This window comes from Pecten maximus, chromosome 11 (genome assembly GCF_902652985.1).
Source record: "Pecten maximus chromosome 11, xPecMax1.1, whole genome shotgun sequence".
Classification (NCBI taxonomy): Eukaryota; Metazoa; Mollusca; class Bivalvia; order Pectinida; family Pectinidae; genus Pecten; species Pecten maximus.
Genome location: NC_047025.1, coordinates 37,112,887 through 37,130,113, shown reverse-complemented (window position 1 = coordinate 37,130,113; position 17,227 = coordinate 37,112,887). Strand labels below are relative to the sequence as shown.

The 17,227-nt window shown below is 39.9% G+C and overlaps 1 protein-coding gene across 1 annotated transcript in view; it reads right to left on the bottom strand.

Annotated features, from left to right (window-relative positions):
- The window catches only part of LOC117338214 (stimulated by retinoic acid gene 6 protein-like), a 123,965-nt gene that overhangs the window by 88,013 nt on the left and 18,725 nt on the right, over positions 1 to 17,227 (bottom strand). The gene's annotated exons all lie outside the window — the stretch shown is intronic.

Here is a 17,227-nt window from a genome sequence, read left to right as displayed (position 1 = left end):
CAGACTCAGCCTCCTGTAGCTTCGGCTGTTCGAGGTGGGCACTCTTCTCGGGGTCGGGGCAGTCAGAGTCACAGAGGGGGAAGGGGTGGAAAGAAGAATCCCAGCAAGAAGGGACAGAGTTCCTGACTCTTTCAGGCCCTCGGTTCCTCATTGTCACTTGTCCTCCCCATTAGACGATCCATGGTCAGGTCTCCAGCTTCCAAAGCCAGATCTGCCCGTCGGGGGTCGTCTGTCCTCCTTCCTACCAGAATGGAAGGAGCTCACCAAGGACAAGTGGGCAATTTCGGTGGTTTCCGAGGGTCTAGGTATTCCTCTCTTGAAGGATCCTCCTCTGTCTGTGGACCCTATCTTCTTTCCTCCACCAGGCGATGTAGAGAAGGCTCAAGCCCTCTTAGAAGAGGTCAATTCCTTGATAGCCAAGGGTGCTGTGGAGGAGCTTCCAAGGTCACTCTGGACTCCAGGCTTTTACTCCCGGATGTTTCTTGTCAAGAAGAAATCCGGGGGCTGGCGTCCGATTATAGACCTCAGTGCATTCAACAAGCATGTAGTCTCGCCACACTTCAAAATGGAGACACCTCGAAGTATCTTGACTTCGGTAGCTCCAGGTATGTGGGCGACCTCAATCGACCTCAAGGACGCTTATTTCCATATACCGATAAAGAAATCGGTCAGGAAATTCCTGAGATTCACTTCTCAGGGCAGAGTGTTCCAGTTCAAGGCCATGCCCTTCGGTCTGACCACCGCCCCTTTGGTGTTCACCAAGCTCCTTCAGGTGGTTGTGGGCTATTTACACAGTCGCGGAGTAGATATCCATATTTATTTCGACGACTCCCTGATGCTGCATATAGACCCAGTCTCGGTCTTGACAACTCTTCTACGCCTAGGTTTTATCCCTTCACGGGAGAAATCCGAGGTTCTTCCATCCCAGGACTTCATTTTCCTGGGAAACCGTTTCCTTACGGATCGGGGCCTCGTTCTTCCTCCTCAGTCCAAGTTCCAGAAAGCCAAGGAGTTGGTTATTCTGCTCAACAGTCTGGACTATATTCAGGTCAGGTGGTTTCTGAGGCTTCTCGGATTCCTCAATTCCCTTTCGGATGTCGTACCCCTGGGTCGGCTCCATATTCGCCCTCTTCAGATGTTTCTTCTTTCCAATTGGAAACCTGCATCCCTCGAGTGGGATGCTCGGATTCCATTGGAAGCTTCCGTCAAGGCCTCGGCCATGTGGTGGGCTTTGGAGGCCAATGTTTTGAAGGGCGTCTCTCTTCAGAGAGCGTCCCCTACAGTAACTCTGTATACGGACGCATCTATGACGGGTTGGGGTGCCTACCTCAACGGTCAGTGTCGTTCAGGGGTCTGGCAGGGGGCTCAACTCCAGGAACACATCAATGTGCTGGAGATGAGAGCAGTTCTGCTAGCCATTCAGTCCCTACAGCCTCTGCTGCAGGATCAGTCCATTTGTCTGGCTACAGACAATGCTACAGTGGTAGCTTATTTGGAGAATCAGGGGGGTACAAAGTCTCACAAGCTATGTGCCCTCACTATCAGGATTCTTCTTCTTTGTCAGGGTATGGGTCTGTCCCTCTCAATGAGGCATCTTCCAGGGCACCTGAATGTTTTAGCAGACACGCTATCCAGATCACGGAGTCCAGTTATCACAGAATGGACCCTGAACAGGTCTATATTCAGGGCCATCTGCATGGTTTGGGAGACTCCTCTTGTAGATCTGTTTGCCACAGCTCTGAATTTCCAGATTCAGACGTTCGTGTCTCCAGTTCCGGATCCTTTGGCTTGGGAAGTAGATGCTCTATCCCTGAGCTGGGAGGGTCTTCTGGCATATGCCTTCCCTCCATTCAACCTCCTGGGCAGGGTACTTCACAAGGTCAGGAATCACGATTGCTCGGTTCTCCTGATAGCACCTCTGTGGCCCAGACATCCTTGGTTTCCGGCTCTTCTGGATTTGCTGGTAGATCTCCCCTTGGCCATTCCGACCAGGTGGAATCTCCTCAGCCAGCCCAAATCCAGACAGTTTCACCCCAATCCGGAACACCTACACCTTCACGCGTGGAGGCTATCTCGGTCTGTCTCTTGCAGGCAGGCTTTTCTGCAGAAGTTACCGATGGCATCACAAGATCTATTCGATCTTCCTCATCTGCCATCTATGAGTCCAGATGGTCAGTCTTCTGCAGTTGGTGTATCAGCAGGAAGATTGATCCACTCGGTGCCTCTATTCAGTTAATAGCGGAGTTTTTCCTCTACCTTTTTAAGGTTAGGGAACTAGCGCCTAGCACCATTCGAGGCTATCGTTCAGCCTTAGCCAATGTATTTTCTTTTCGGGGTCGTTCAGATGTTGGAACATGTTCCACTCTCTCTAATCTCCTCAGGTCTTTTTCGTTGGAGAAGCCTAAGGTAAGAATCTTGACACCCCAGTGGGACTTGGCTTTAGTTTTGGACTCTCTTACAAGGTCTCCTTATGAGCCTTTGGCTTCTGCTTCTGTTAAGTTCCTTTCTTGGAAGACTGTTTTCCTGATTTCACTTGCCTCAGGTAGGCGGAGAAGTGAAATACATGCTCTTTCTTCTTCTCCGTCATGTCTCAGGTGGTCACGAAACTATTCCCTAGTGACCCTTCTCACTGACCCCTCCTTCTTGGCGAAAAACCAGGTTCCCAATTTTTCACCAGATCCTATTAAGATTCCTGCCTTAAAGGCTGTCTCTGGTCCCAATGATCAGGATCTGCTACTTTGTCCTTGTAGGGCTTTGAAGTTTTATCTTGATAAAACTAAGGGGGGGGCGGCAGGGTCCTAGACCTCGTCTGTTCTTGTCCATCAAGGCAAAGCAGTCTGATATATCTTCTCAGACTATTTCCAGGTGGATCTGTGAAACTATTCAGAAAGCCTATGAGGGGTCTACTGCAGAGACTCGTGATAGTGTTCGGGTTAGGGCACATGAAGTTAGGGCTCTATCTGCCTCTTGGGCTTTTCTCAATGGAACCTCATATGATGAGGTCATGGCATCTGCCTTTTGGCGAGGCCACAACACCTTTGCAGACTTCTATCTGCGGTCGCTGTCCTCCCATGCAGATGGGTTATATTCTCTGGGTCCTCTTGTCACTGCTCAGTCAGTCACTTGTCCCCCAGTCAATCCTTAGGGAGGTTCCATTGCGGTTTCTGTTTTTAAAGAGTTTTATTGTAAATATCCCAGACCCTTAAGGGGTTTTTATCTGATGTCTTTGTTGCGGTCTTTTCAAGAGGTCATTGTCCTCGGAGACTCCTCTACGGTAAGACAAATTCGCTATTATCTATATGGTGGTGAGCTATTATTGAAATAAACTTGAGGTTTTTGTAGTAAAACCAATGTTTATGATATAATACTCACCACCATATACTAGAGTTCCCACCCTCCTCCCCTCGTCTCCTCATCCAATTTATTTGGTTGCGGAAGTGAGGTTTTAGGTCATGCGCGGTGCGTTCGTATCGGGCATTAAGGGTCCTCTCACGGGATATTTATTTTCATTTTTGTTATGCAAATTATGGGCTGCCGGAGGCGATACGCTATTATCTATATGGTGGTGAGTATTATATCATAAACATTGGTTTTACTACAAAAACCTCAAGTTTAGTTATAAGTTTTGAACCTTTTGAAGTGTTTTAAAATTAGTAAAGGGGAAGTGAATATGTAATGATGGAACGAATAAGTGATGGATAATTGAATAAGTAATAAGGTATGTATAAGGAATGGAATGGTGGAATGGATGATGGGAATGTTTAATAATAAGTTTTGAACTATTTAAAATGTTAATTAGTAAAGAGAAAACGAATAAGTAATGAAGAAATCGAATAAGTTATGAAAGAATTGAATAAGTAATAAGGTATTGATAAGGAATCAAAAGTTCTAATAGGTAATGGGAACGTTTAATTACAAGTTTTGAACCATTTGAAGTGCTTATTAGGAAAGGGGTAACGGATATGTAATGATGGAATCGAATAAGTAATGAAAGAAGGAATAATTAATCAACTTCACGGAGGTTAAAATACTTAGACCTGAGAATTTAATAGCCGAGTTCCGAACTCGTTGATTCATAGACCACGATTATAGTTATGATCACCGGTGTTACTTTAGTAATTAAAAATGGATTCAATATGTGATTGTATACCGTCAAGTTAATTATCAAATGAATTGAAATCAACATTTGTACGGGTACGACGGTTGAAATCGTCTATAACCATTACATTTTTCATTCAGAATATTCGCTTATAACGTTTTCCAGAATTGAAAAAAAAATATTACAATCATGTTATTCATAAAATGGAGTTCAATTTAGAGGACTGTATGTAAATAACAAAATTAAATTGTCAGTAAAAGTGGTGAAAGGTTGGTCAAGAGTAACTGGATTAAGTGTATCACGCAGGGCATTACCTCCATTTACAAATTTAAAATGAGGATTACGTACTAGTAACACCAACCCACCGCCTTGTGGAAAGCGAGTTAACTTCCTTGGTACAGCAACAGCGTGAAAGTCCTCAAGTTCCAACTCAAAGTCTGTAGGAATCCAGCACTCGGATAGGAGAATAATATTGTGATTAAATATATAATATTACGGAATTTGAATTGTTTAGCTTATTTTCCAAGCCACCATTAACATTATTTACTTAACCGGATTAGACCTAGATGTATGGCAAGTTTACCTGTGGGACATTAAATTTTAAGCTATGAACAATGATTTTTATGTTGTTGTCGATATAGTCGATCGATCGATCGAGAGCTTTCGTTGTCGTTCTCCTGGTCATTCCAAATGTCCTTGAATATTCGTTTCTCATGTACCGTCGTCATAGGAAAAGATCTATTACAACGATATTCAAATGTTTACATCATTATTTGACAGCACCATAGTTGAGAGAATCTTGGATATATTGCTGAGTATGCATGAAAATGAATTCATTTTCCTGTTCTGATATATTAGAATCTCCATAAAGAAGCATGTTCTCAGTGAGAAGAATATATGAAATTATTCACGGAAGAGCGTTATTCTTTATAAGTGTATGGTGGCAACTGCTTCTTAGCATTGTGTCAATGGGAAAATGCAGAGCAAATGTAAATATTTAGGTATAGTCTATTTCAGCATACATGGAACTCAAAAGTGACTCATCCAACAATAAGATTGGATTAAATATTTCGGAATATACTTATAAAAAAAAATGAAATATATATTCATATGTACTTACATAATAGTAGTATATATAAACATGTAGCAGTGATGTATTACTTAGATTGTTTTTTTTACAATATCTCTCAATTAATCAATTAGATATGATTACTATATTATGAAGCATCTAATTGTAACAAATTGTATCTGTATATAACCAATAAGCAAACAATCAATTATTGTTTTATTTCCTCAAATTTGGAGTTTTAATGTTTGAGGTTGTTGTCACTAAATGTACATTATATACCCCCCCCCCCCCCCCACCCCACCCCCACCCCCCTAAATTTTTTTATTTAAGAAATAATTAACGATGATTCGTGTATTGTTGCAGGATATACAACGAGGACGAGGATATTTTGCAATTAAATTAATAACGAGTTATTAATTAAAATTGCAAAATATCCGAGTCCGAGTTGTATATCCTGCAACAATACACGAGTCAAAATTGATTATTTCTATTCTACCATGTACTGTTTAGTTCTGAGATCGACCTCTTTCTAATAGAAAAACAGCAAAGAAACCCCGGGAAAACCTTGTAATTTATTTCTTGAGTATTGCATTATTTGTTGATGAAATATACAGGCGATACAGTACTACCATCAAGAGCATCTATCATAACTATGGCATTGATTTTGAAAATAATAAAAAAAAAAAAAAGGATAAAAAAAAAAGAAAAGAAAAAAGAAAAAAAGAATTCGAACTCGCGTCGTGATAAAAATGTATTGGAAGACTAACCCATTAGCCCACTCGGCTATAGTAACCTTTCATGCAACTGGTGAATATTAGATATTTATATTTGTAACAGCCGTGACTCACGACCGTGTATTATTGGCACGAGCGTGTATTATTGGCACGAGCGTGGGTTATTGGAAAATAATACATGGTTTTAAACCAATCAAAACTGGCGTTACATAGCAAACATGGTAGAATGCCATATAAGTTTCGATTATTTGAACGAATACATAATTTATTAAGTAAAACAAGAACAAGCATGGGATACTAGATATACTCAACTATGTGAAACATATTTGGGATTAATTTCAAAGAAATTTAAATGCAATTGTAGAAAAAAACACAATAAAATATAAGAATGAAACTACAAAACGTCTACAATACACACACGAAAACATCATACGCCTTAAACAGACATACAAGTCTACAACACACACATGTCAACATCATACGCCTACAACAGACATACACGTCTACCCCACACACACAAACACACACTCATTTACCGCATACAGTCCTTAAATCAATGACCAAAGTCTCATTTATAGCAGTAAAATGGTATGGACACTAGAATATTATGTCTTCTTGGGTGTTCATTTAATTCTCAAGTTAAAAGATGACTTCTTCAATGAATGACGGGGCCACTTTCTACAATAGCGCCACACACTGAAATGTCATCTATGCACATGGTGGAGCTCCATCTTGACGAGGGCACTGAAATGTCATGTCCGGACATGGTGGGGCGACACTCCATCTGGACGAGGACACTGACATGTCATGTCCGGACATGGTGGGGCGACACTCCATCTGGTCAGGGACACTGAAATGTCATGTCCGGACATGGTGGGGCGACACTCCATCTTGACGAGGACACTGAAATGTCATGTCCAGTATGGCGTCACAAATCATATATCATGTTCTGGTAAGGCGTCACAAATTAACCCGGTTTCATAAACGCAATTATAAAGCTCTGGGATACACACATCTGAAGCTAACGAAATGCATTTCTTGAATTAAAAAAAGTTAGCAAGCAAAGGGTGTAAATATTTTATATAAAGTTGGAACATGCATTGATCCAGTCTATCAAATATATGTACAATACCATAAATCCTTTCTAACATCATTTGACTACCAGAGAGGGATTTTTCAGCAGAGTATATACTTTAAGCCATCGATTATGTATCCTCCTATTATACTTGGGTATAACAGTGACAGCGTTGACATCGATTGTCGTTGCATAACGTTCCGCAGACGATGACGTCACTAGCTGAACTCTTGATGTCGACCTTGACCTTGTGTCTACTGGTAGAGCATTGACATCATGCATTGGTATTTGGACGCTGGCGGGTGACCTATTGGAAAGTTGGTCACAGAATACTACCACAACGGGGTGACAGTGAACCAGCTCCATCTGAAGAAAACTCACGTACGCCATATAGCCTGCAAAACAAACGCGTAAAACATTAAAATGGTTAGATGTTGCTATGGTCCAATTGTTATATCAAATTTTTTATAGATCTGAGCAAACTATCCGTCTGTAGTGTTCTCCATTACACCATTAGACGAGTTACTTCAACAGTGTTTGGTACATCGTAGGTGATGTTACTATGGTCTGACTATAATGCCGATTTTCATGGAACTTTTGTACCACGAGAGCCATTCAACGCTTCCTGTCGTTAGTGTGATAATTCAAATGTTTGGACCACAATGCTCTATTGAGGTATCATTAACAACTCTTGTCTTTTGCAATATACATAATGTAACATGTTAATTTAATCTGGTAAACTAGCACAATTCAAATGCTTTGCCTGTTGTTCAGAAAACAGCAAAAGTGGGATCTATCAGGCAAAAAGTGTTTTAAATTTCAACACTTTTGAAGTATATGATGTGTATTGCCTTGATGAATTCAAACCATACCAGTTCGAAAACAGAGCAGCGATCATCCTTCTTAACCAATGTTTTCACCGGCAAGCAATGTTCAATAATGCTGAAACAATCGTCCTTCACGTAAATCTCTTACAGCATTGACCCACCTAAAACAGTTATCCTTACATGATGTATATTGCATTATGTGAAGCGAGTTTTCATATGGACTCGTATTTTCAAATGTGGTCTCAATCTTCATTCTAGCATTCAACATGATCTCTATAGTCAGACTAAAATACCATTAAGCAATGCATAACTTGCAAAATGTATGTATGGTTGTGTTTAAGACATTGCACGTGCATTGTTATATACATAACGTCATTTATATTGTAGAAAGGAACTGTACTTCCGAACCTGTTAGTACTGCAGCCATTAAGTGACATACTTTGAATAGCCCTCGTGTATTTACAAACCAATTTCCTGTCTTACAGTACCTGTATCCCACGTTTACCTGTATCCCATGTCTTACAGTACCTGTATCCCACCTCTTACAGTACCTGTATCCTAAGTCTTACAGTACCTGTATCCCACGTCTTACAGTACCTGTATCCCACCTCTTACAGTACCTGTATCCCACGTCTTGCAGTACCTGTATCCCACGTCTTACAGTACCTGTATCCCACGTCTTACAGTACCTGTATCCCACGTCTCACAGTACCTGTATCCCACGTTTACCTGTATCCCTCGTCTTACAGTACCTGTATCACACGTCTTACAGTACCTGTATCACACGTCTTGTAGTACCTGTATCCCACATCTTACAGTACCTGTATCCCACGTCTTGCAGTACCTGTATCCCACGTCTTACAGTACCTGTATCGCACGTCTTACAGTACCTGTATCCCACGTCTCACAGTACCTGTATCCCACGTCTCACAGTACCTGTATCCCACGTCTCACAGTACCTGTATCCCACGTTTACCTGTATCCCTCGTCTTACAGTACCTATATCCTACGTCTTACAGTACCTGTATCACACGTCTTGTAGTACCTGTATCCCACGTCTTACTGTACCTGTATCCCACGTCTTGCTGTACCTGTATCCCACGTCTCACAGTACCTGTATCCCACGTTTACCTGTATCCCTCGTCTTACAGTACCTATATCCCACGTCTTACAGTACCTGTATCACACGTCTTGTAGTACCTGTATCCCACGTCTTACAGTACCTGTATCCCACGTCTTGCAGTACCTGTATCCCGCGTCTTACAGTACCTGTATCCCACGTCTTACAGTACCTGTATCCCACGTCTCACAGTACCTGTATCCCACGTTTACCTGTATCCCTCGTCTTACAGTACCTGTATCACACGTCTTACAGTACCTGTATCACACGTCTTGTAGTACCTGTATCCCACATCTTACAGTACCTGTATCCCACGTCTTGCAGTACCTGTATCCCACGTCTTACAGTACCTGTATCGCACGTCTTACAGTACCTGTATCCCACGTCTCACAGTACCTGTATCCCACGTCTCACAGTACCTGTATCCCACGTCTCACAGTACCTGTATCCCACGTCTCACAGTACCTGTATCCCACGTTTACCTGTATCCCTCGTCTTACAGTACCTATATCCTACGTCGTACAGTACCTGTATCACACGTCTTGTAGTACCTGTATCCCACGTCTTACTGTACCTGTATCCCACGTCTTGCTGTACCTGTATCCCACGTCTCACAGTACCTGTATCCCACGTTTACCTGTATCCCTCGTCTTACAGTACCTATATCCCACGTCTTACAGTACCTGTATCACACGTCTTGTAGTACCTGTATCCCACGTCTTACAGTACCTGTATCCCACGTCTTGCAGTACCTGTATCCCGCGTCTTGCAGTACCTGTATCCCAAGTCTTACAGTACCTGTATCCTACGTCTTACAGTTCCTGTATCCCACGCCTCACAGTACCTGTATCCCACGTCTCACAGTACCTGTATCCTACGTCTTACAGTACCTGTATCCAACGTCTTACTGTACCTGTATCCCACGTCTTACAGTACCTGTATCCCACGTCTAACAGTACCTGTATCCCACATCTTACAGTACCTGTATCCCACCTCTTACAGTACCAGTATCCCACGTCTTACAGTACCTGTATCCCACGTCTTACAGTACCTGTATCCCACATCTAACAGTACCTGTATCCCACGTTTACCTGTATCCCACATCTTACAGTACCTGTATCCCACGTTTACCTGTATCCCACATCTAACAGTACCTGTACCCCACGTCTTACAGTACCTGTATCCCACGTCTCACAGTACCTGTATCCCACGTTAACCTGTATCCCTCGTCTTACAGTACCTATATCCCACGTCTTACAGTACCTGTATCACACGTCTTGTAGTACCTGTATCCCACGTCTTACAGTACCTGTATCCCACGTCTTACCGTACCTGTATCCCGCGTCTTACAGTACCTGTACCCCACGTCTTACAGTACCTGTATCCCACATCTTACAGTACCTGTATCCCACGTTTACCTGTATCCCACATCTAACAGTACCTGTACCCCACGTCTTACAGTACCTGTATCCCACGTCCCACAGTACCTGTATCCCACATCTTACAGTACCTGTATCCCACGTTTACCTGTATCCCAATATCTTACAGTACCTGTACCCCACGTCTTACAGTACCTGTATCCCACGTCTTACATTACCTGTATCCCACGTCTCACAGTACCTGTATCCCACATCTTACAGTACCTGTATCCCACGTTTACCTGTATCCCACATCTTACAGTACCTGTACCCCACGTCTTACAGTACCTGTACCCCACGTCTTACAGTACCTGTATCCCACGTTTACCTGTATCCCAGGTCTCAAAGCCATTCATGAGTCCGCTTCTGTCTATTCTTCCAAACAGGATTACACCCAGGAAAACAGCCTTGAATATTCTCATCAGACATCGGATTAAAGCGATGAAAATGTAGTAAAAGAACATGAAGTACGCAATGTTGTGGTAGGCTTCTCTGCAATAAACAAAGCCACAGTCCCTTCAGGATATATGTTACATTGTAAATATTTATATGGTATGGTGTTTGTGTCTTTCCTGGCTGTCTCCTTCATACAGCTTATATACAAGATATATTATCAGCCCCTCAACATATACCGTTCATATTCATATGTAACAAGACATTATTTTATGTATACCGTATGTATGTATTTAATATGTATTTACATTTTATGTATGAAATTAAGGAATTAAAGTAAATGCAAATGTTACTTGGGGGTGATGAATAATGGGTTTTTTTTTAATAAAACTATGTAAGGAATATGATACATTTACTACCACTGCTAATTTAGACATGGGATATTACGGTAGAAAACTTGGCCTACCAATAACACTGTTAATTAAGATATTGGATATTAGGGAGGAAAACTTGGCCAACCAATAACACTGTTAATTAAGATATGGGATATTACGGTAGAAAACTTGGCCTACCAATAACGCTGTTAATTAAGACATAGGATATTACGGCAGAAAACTTCGCCTACCAATTACGCTGTTAATTAAGATATGGGATATTAGGGAGGAAAACTTGGTCCACCACTAACGCTGTTAATTAAGATATGGGATATTACGAGAGAAAACTTGGCCAACCAATAACGCTGTTAATTAAGATATGGGATATTACGGTAGAAAACTTGGCCTACCACTTACACTGCTAATTAAGACATTGGATATTACGGCAGAAAACTTGGCCTACCACTAACACTGTTAATTAAGATATGGGATATTACGGTAGAAAACTTGGCCTACCAATAACACTGTTAATTAAGACATGTGATATTACGGTAGAAAACTTGGCCTACCAATAACACTGTTAATTAAGACATGTGATATTACGGTAGAAAACTTGGCCTACCAATAACACTGTTAATTAAGACATGTGATATTACGGTAGAAAACTTGGCCTACCAATAACACTGTTAATTAAGACATGTGATATTACGGTAGGAAAAAGTTTCGCTGTCAATTCATTATGGCTTATCACGTTTAACCTATTAAATATCTTTATTTTAGTAACAAAATGTTAACAGACTATCGTTGACTCCGAAAGTCGTAGACGAACGATGCTGTCATATTACCAAATTCTTTCATTTGCCTTCGCGGCAGCAACCATTACGTATGATTGACTTCGGACTTCTGATTCGGTTGCCATTCCGCCATTCTTCAAAACAAACCAGTTTGCACATGCGTGCATGACATATCTTCAGCGGCTCATTTACATTTAGAGAGTGAAGCGCCGCATTGGATATAGGGTTGTGTCCCAGTTTAAATCGCAAGCAGATGTATTAACAACTAAATATAGTTATGATTCTCAAATTAAATCATAATTATGCTATGTACAGTTATTCTATCATTGATCATATTGTTGTAATCTTGTCATCAGTTCTATGGTACGAAATCATAGAGAGGCTTTAAACAATTTTGATAGTTATGTTAGACTAGAAAATGTGTCTATTACCTGTTTTGAAGAGACAGCACTCTCTCCATGCTGTTTGACCGCTTGTTTAATACTTCATAGTTCTGCAGTAGCCATTTTCTGGACACAACCTTTTGAATCATATATATTAAAAGGCGTATCGCAGTTGTTGATCTGGAACGCAACAAGAAAACACCACTTTAAATCAAACTCACAAATAGTTCAATATTATAATGATTATCTGTTAAAAGGTGTAAAAAGGTAACTACTTCACAAAGACAAGGTGACGATATATTTAGCCCTACAAAAGATATAAACCGAAGCACTCAAATTACGTCATACAATATGCATAACAGCTGACATTTAAGTATACATAGTGTGTTAATTTGAAATACATCTTACTATTTCAACCTCTAAAATCGATGCAGTCTCATGCACGAACCATTGGCTTTATAATAAAGTATCGCGTAAAATGTCAATGGTGTTCATTTGGCATGTAACAACATCAAACTAAGTCTTACGAATTACAAAAATAATAATTGTATAATGTCAATATAAGAATAGAATTATCTAGCGATACAGGGGACCAGATGTTATACATAAAAGATGATGGTGATATGGCTATATTATATTAGGGTAATACTCTCACTTAATCACAAACCGGTTATCAGAGGATGGTGACTTAAGCATTGTACCAGTCGTGAATACAATTTGGATGACAGATAAAGAGAATGTCGTCCATTATGGCGACATGAAGTATTTGTCTGTCACGCAAATTGTATTCATATCGACTATATACTAACATTTGGTAAACAAAAACTTTTTTTACTGCAGCTTATGACGCGTTCACCATGTCACTGACCCATAAAGTTCTTTTTTTTTTTTTTTTTTATTGCCCAATTTTGGCTTTATTATATATATTATATACGTGTGTAGATATCGTAAATTTGTCCACTATTGCATACTTTCTTATTGTGTAAGATTAAAGCTGTTTTCCTGCGGAATTATAAACCGTTATCATTTAAAAGTGATGCGGCGTTAGACAGGTAATGCACCGGATAGACTTTATTCTTTCCTCAGAAACAAGAATGTTTCTAACCACAGGACTATTTTCAGAACATCAGCTCTTAAATTATTTTTAATCTGGAGAGCAGTTGAAAACGATTCTTAGGATATTTCATTCCAAGCAGATTTCAATTCTAACCGGTTAGATCAGTGTCGTTAACTTAGCAGACGATGTCAAACTTCACAGGGACTCGGTTCCGGATTTATTGAATACATCCACATCCGGAAACTATATCGAAAATCCCGATTTTTCACAAGGTTTTTATAAATCGTGGACTTTTAATGTTGTCATGTCTTGCCTTTTTCAAAATTCGAAAAAGAGCCCTGGTGATTTTAACGACGTTGACAAATTTGGTCGTTTCGTATAGATCTAGAATAGCACTTATGATAATTTTGCGATAACTACATTTCTTTATAATAACATCTTAGCGTCATAACTTGTGAAGTAGCTTTATATTTTGTGGTGGCTTATGTGAATAATTGCTAACATTCGAAAGCTCTCTAGGCGGAAAGTAACTGGGCAGCCATTCATTTTTTTAACCCACAACCTATGGAGTGTATTCCTACGCTGACCGAATCATTGTAAATAGTACAATTTTGTTTACTAACGACACATAGGCAACACAGAATGCAAATATATGGTTATATTGTACTATGGTGATAATCCTTCTTTATTACAAGGTGACATTATATTATCACCATATATCACATGATATAAGCCTGAAAAAAACAAACTTTTAACACTCGTGTCGATGATAAAAGTTCAAAATGAAATAAAAACGCTTTTAAGATCCTAGATATATTTAGATTTATCATATACATAATAATCACACCTTCCATATGACTAGCGGATACTTACAAAATTGTCAGAAAGGGCTGCAGGAAGGACATAGGTGCTTTACCCAGAATCGGAAGAACAATTAAATATGCAAGTAACAGGCAGGTGATAAATAACGCGACTATATGTATCACGTAACCTGTAATAAATAACAAAGCGATGTCATGAAAAGAAGGTCTATATATAAAATGATGAACAGATTGGGAAGAAAGTCTATATATACAAAATCATAAACAAATTGGAAAGGATGTATATATATAAACAAATTGATAGAACGTCTATATATACAAAATCATAAACAAATTTGGGAGTACGTCTACATATAAAAAAATAACAAACAGATTGTTAGAACCTCTCTCTATATATATAATGATGAACAGATTGGTAGAACGTCTATATATATAAAATGATGAACAGATTGATAGAACGTCTATATATATAAAATGATGAACAGATTTGTAGAACGTCTATATATATAAAATGATGAACAGACTGTTAGAACGTCTATATATATAAAATGATGAACAGATTTGTAGAACGTCTATATATATAAAATGATGAACAGACTGTTAGAACGTCTATATATATAAAATGATGAACAGATTGGTAGGACGTCTATATGTAAATCAATACATGTATATGCTCCGGCGCATTTCGAGGCCTCCTTGATATGAGTTTTGATATGAAATTTCATGTCCCTATTACCCGAGTTATTCGGTGTAGATGCAGTCTCTATACGGTTGTTAACCTTTATCCCGTTGTTAAGACAAGACGAAATGGTTTAATTTATGTTGATAACAACACCGATTGGACGGGAAAAGATACCTTATCCTGACTACTGGATCAATATAGGGATGACAATGTCGTCATTTGGTAAACTGTCATTTAGACTACCAAAAAGAGCCGTTACAAGCCTATTAATCGCTACTTCGGTGAAATTTAACAGAAATTTGATCAAATTCAATATGTATCATAGCTAAACATGGACCTTGCAATTGACATGTTAGTTGCTAAGCTGTTTCAAAATTTCTTAATTTAAAAAAAAGAATGCATGTTTCAGGGGACACAACTATTTCATTTGTATCACATTTATTAGCAAAATAGTCATGTAGTTCTGCTCACAAATGTCGATAGCACACAAAAGAAACTTTGGTTGGACCAGATTTGACATTACATGTATTGACACTGATTCTATTTTGACCTGGAATTGCAGATAGCGGTTGTGAATAACATCACACAAATATGGAATACAAGGAGGCAAACAAATCCTACTATCGTGTGCCATAAACACCTGTGATCACAGCAGCGTAGTTATTTATCACGTTTGATTATTTCTGTCACTTTGAATCATTCATTGCTACATCTTACCACAAAGTAACTCTACAGAAGAAACTGTTAGCATCTACAGCAAATTATTGCTGATTGTAAGAAACGACATGTCCAAACAAACATTTTGGTATATTACATGACAATATTGTGCAAATATATAGAAATGTATTCGTGTTTAAGACATTTTGGTAGTGAGGAACGGTTACTGGTATGTTTTTGGTAATACCTGATACTGTGGTAAAGAGGGACATTGACAAAGACTAGAGAGTTTGGTAGTGGGGTCAGACATTGACAGTCTTTAGGTAAGACTGGAGAGTTTGGTAGTGGGGTCAGACATTGACAGTCTTTAGGTAAGTCTGGAGAGTTTGGTAGTGGGGTCAGACATTGACAGTCATTAGGTAAGTCTGGAGAGTTTGGTAGTGGGGTCAGACATTGACAGTCTTAGGTAAGTCTAAAGAGTTTAGGTAGTGGGGTCAGACATTGACAGTCATTAGGTAAGTCTGGAGAGTTTGGTAGTGGGGTCAGACATTGACAGTCATTAGGTAAGACTGGAGAGTTTAGTAGTGGGGTCAGACATTGACAGTCATTAGGTAAGTCTAGAGAGTTTGGTAGTGGGGTCAGACATTGACAGTCATTAGGTAAGACTGGAGAGTTTAGTAGTGGGGTCAGACATTGACAGTCATTAGGTAAGTCTGGAGAGTTTAGTAGTGGGGTCAGACATTGACAGTCTTTAATTAATTCTAGAGAGTTTGGTAGTGGGGTCAGACATTGACAGTCTTTAGGTAAGACTGGAGAGTTTGGTAGTGGGGTCAGACATTGACAGTCATTAGGTAAGTCTGGAGAGTTTGGTACTGGGGTCAGACATTGACAGTCATTAGGTAAGTCTGGAGAGTTTAGTTGTGGGGTCAGACATTGACAGTCTTTAGGTAAGACTGGAGAGTTTGGTAGTGGGGTCAGACATTGACAGTCATTAGGTAAGACTGGAGAGTTTGGTAGTGGGGTCAGACATTGACAGTCTTAGGTAAGTCTGGAGAGTTTGGTAATGGGTCAGACATTGACAGTCATTAGGTAAGTCTAAAGAGTTTGGTAGTGGGGTCAGACATTGACTGTCATTAGGTAAGTCTGGAGAGTTTGGTAATGGGTCAGACATTGACAGTCATTAGGTAAGTCTAGAGAGTTTGGTAGTGGGGTCAGATATTGACAGTCATTTAGGTAAGACTGGAGAGTTTGGTAGTGGAGTTAGACATTGACAGTCTTTAATTAAGTTTAAAGAGTTTGGTAGTGGGGTCAGACATTGACAGTCATTAGGTAAGTCTAGAGAGTTTGGTAGTGGGGTCAGACATTGACAGTCATTAGGTAAGACTGGAGAGTTTAGTAGTGGGGTCAGACATTGACAGTCATTAGGTAAGTCTAGAGAGTTTGGTAGTGGGGTCAGACATTGACAGTCTTTAGGTAAGACTGGAGAGTTTAGTAGTGGGGTCAGACATTGACAGTCATTAGGTAAGTCTGGAGAGTTTAGTAGTGGGGTCAGACATTGACAGTCTTTAGGTAAGTCTAGAGAGTTTAGTAGTGGGGTCAGACATTGACAGTCATTAGGTAAGTTTTAGAGAGTTTGGTAGTGGGGTCAGACATTGACAGTCATTAGGTAAGTTTTAGAGAGTTTGGTAGTGGGGTCAGACATTGACAGTCATTAGGTAAGTGGA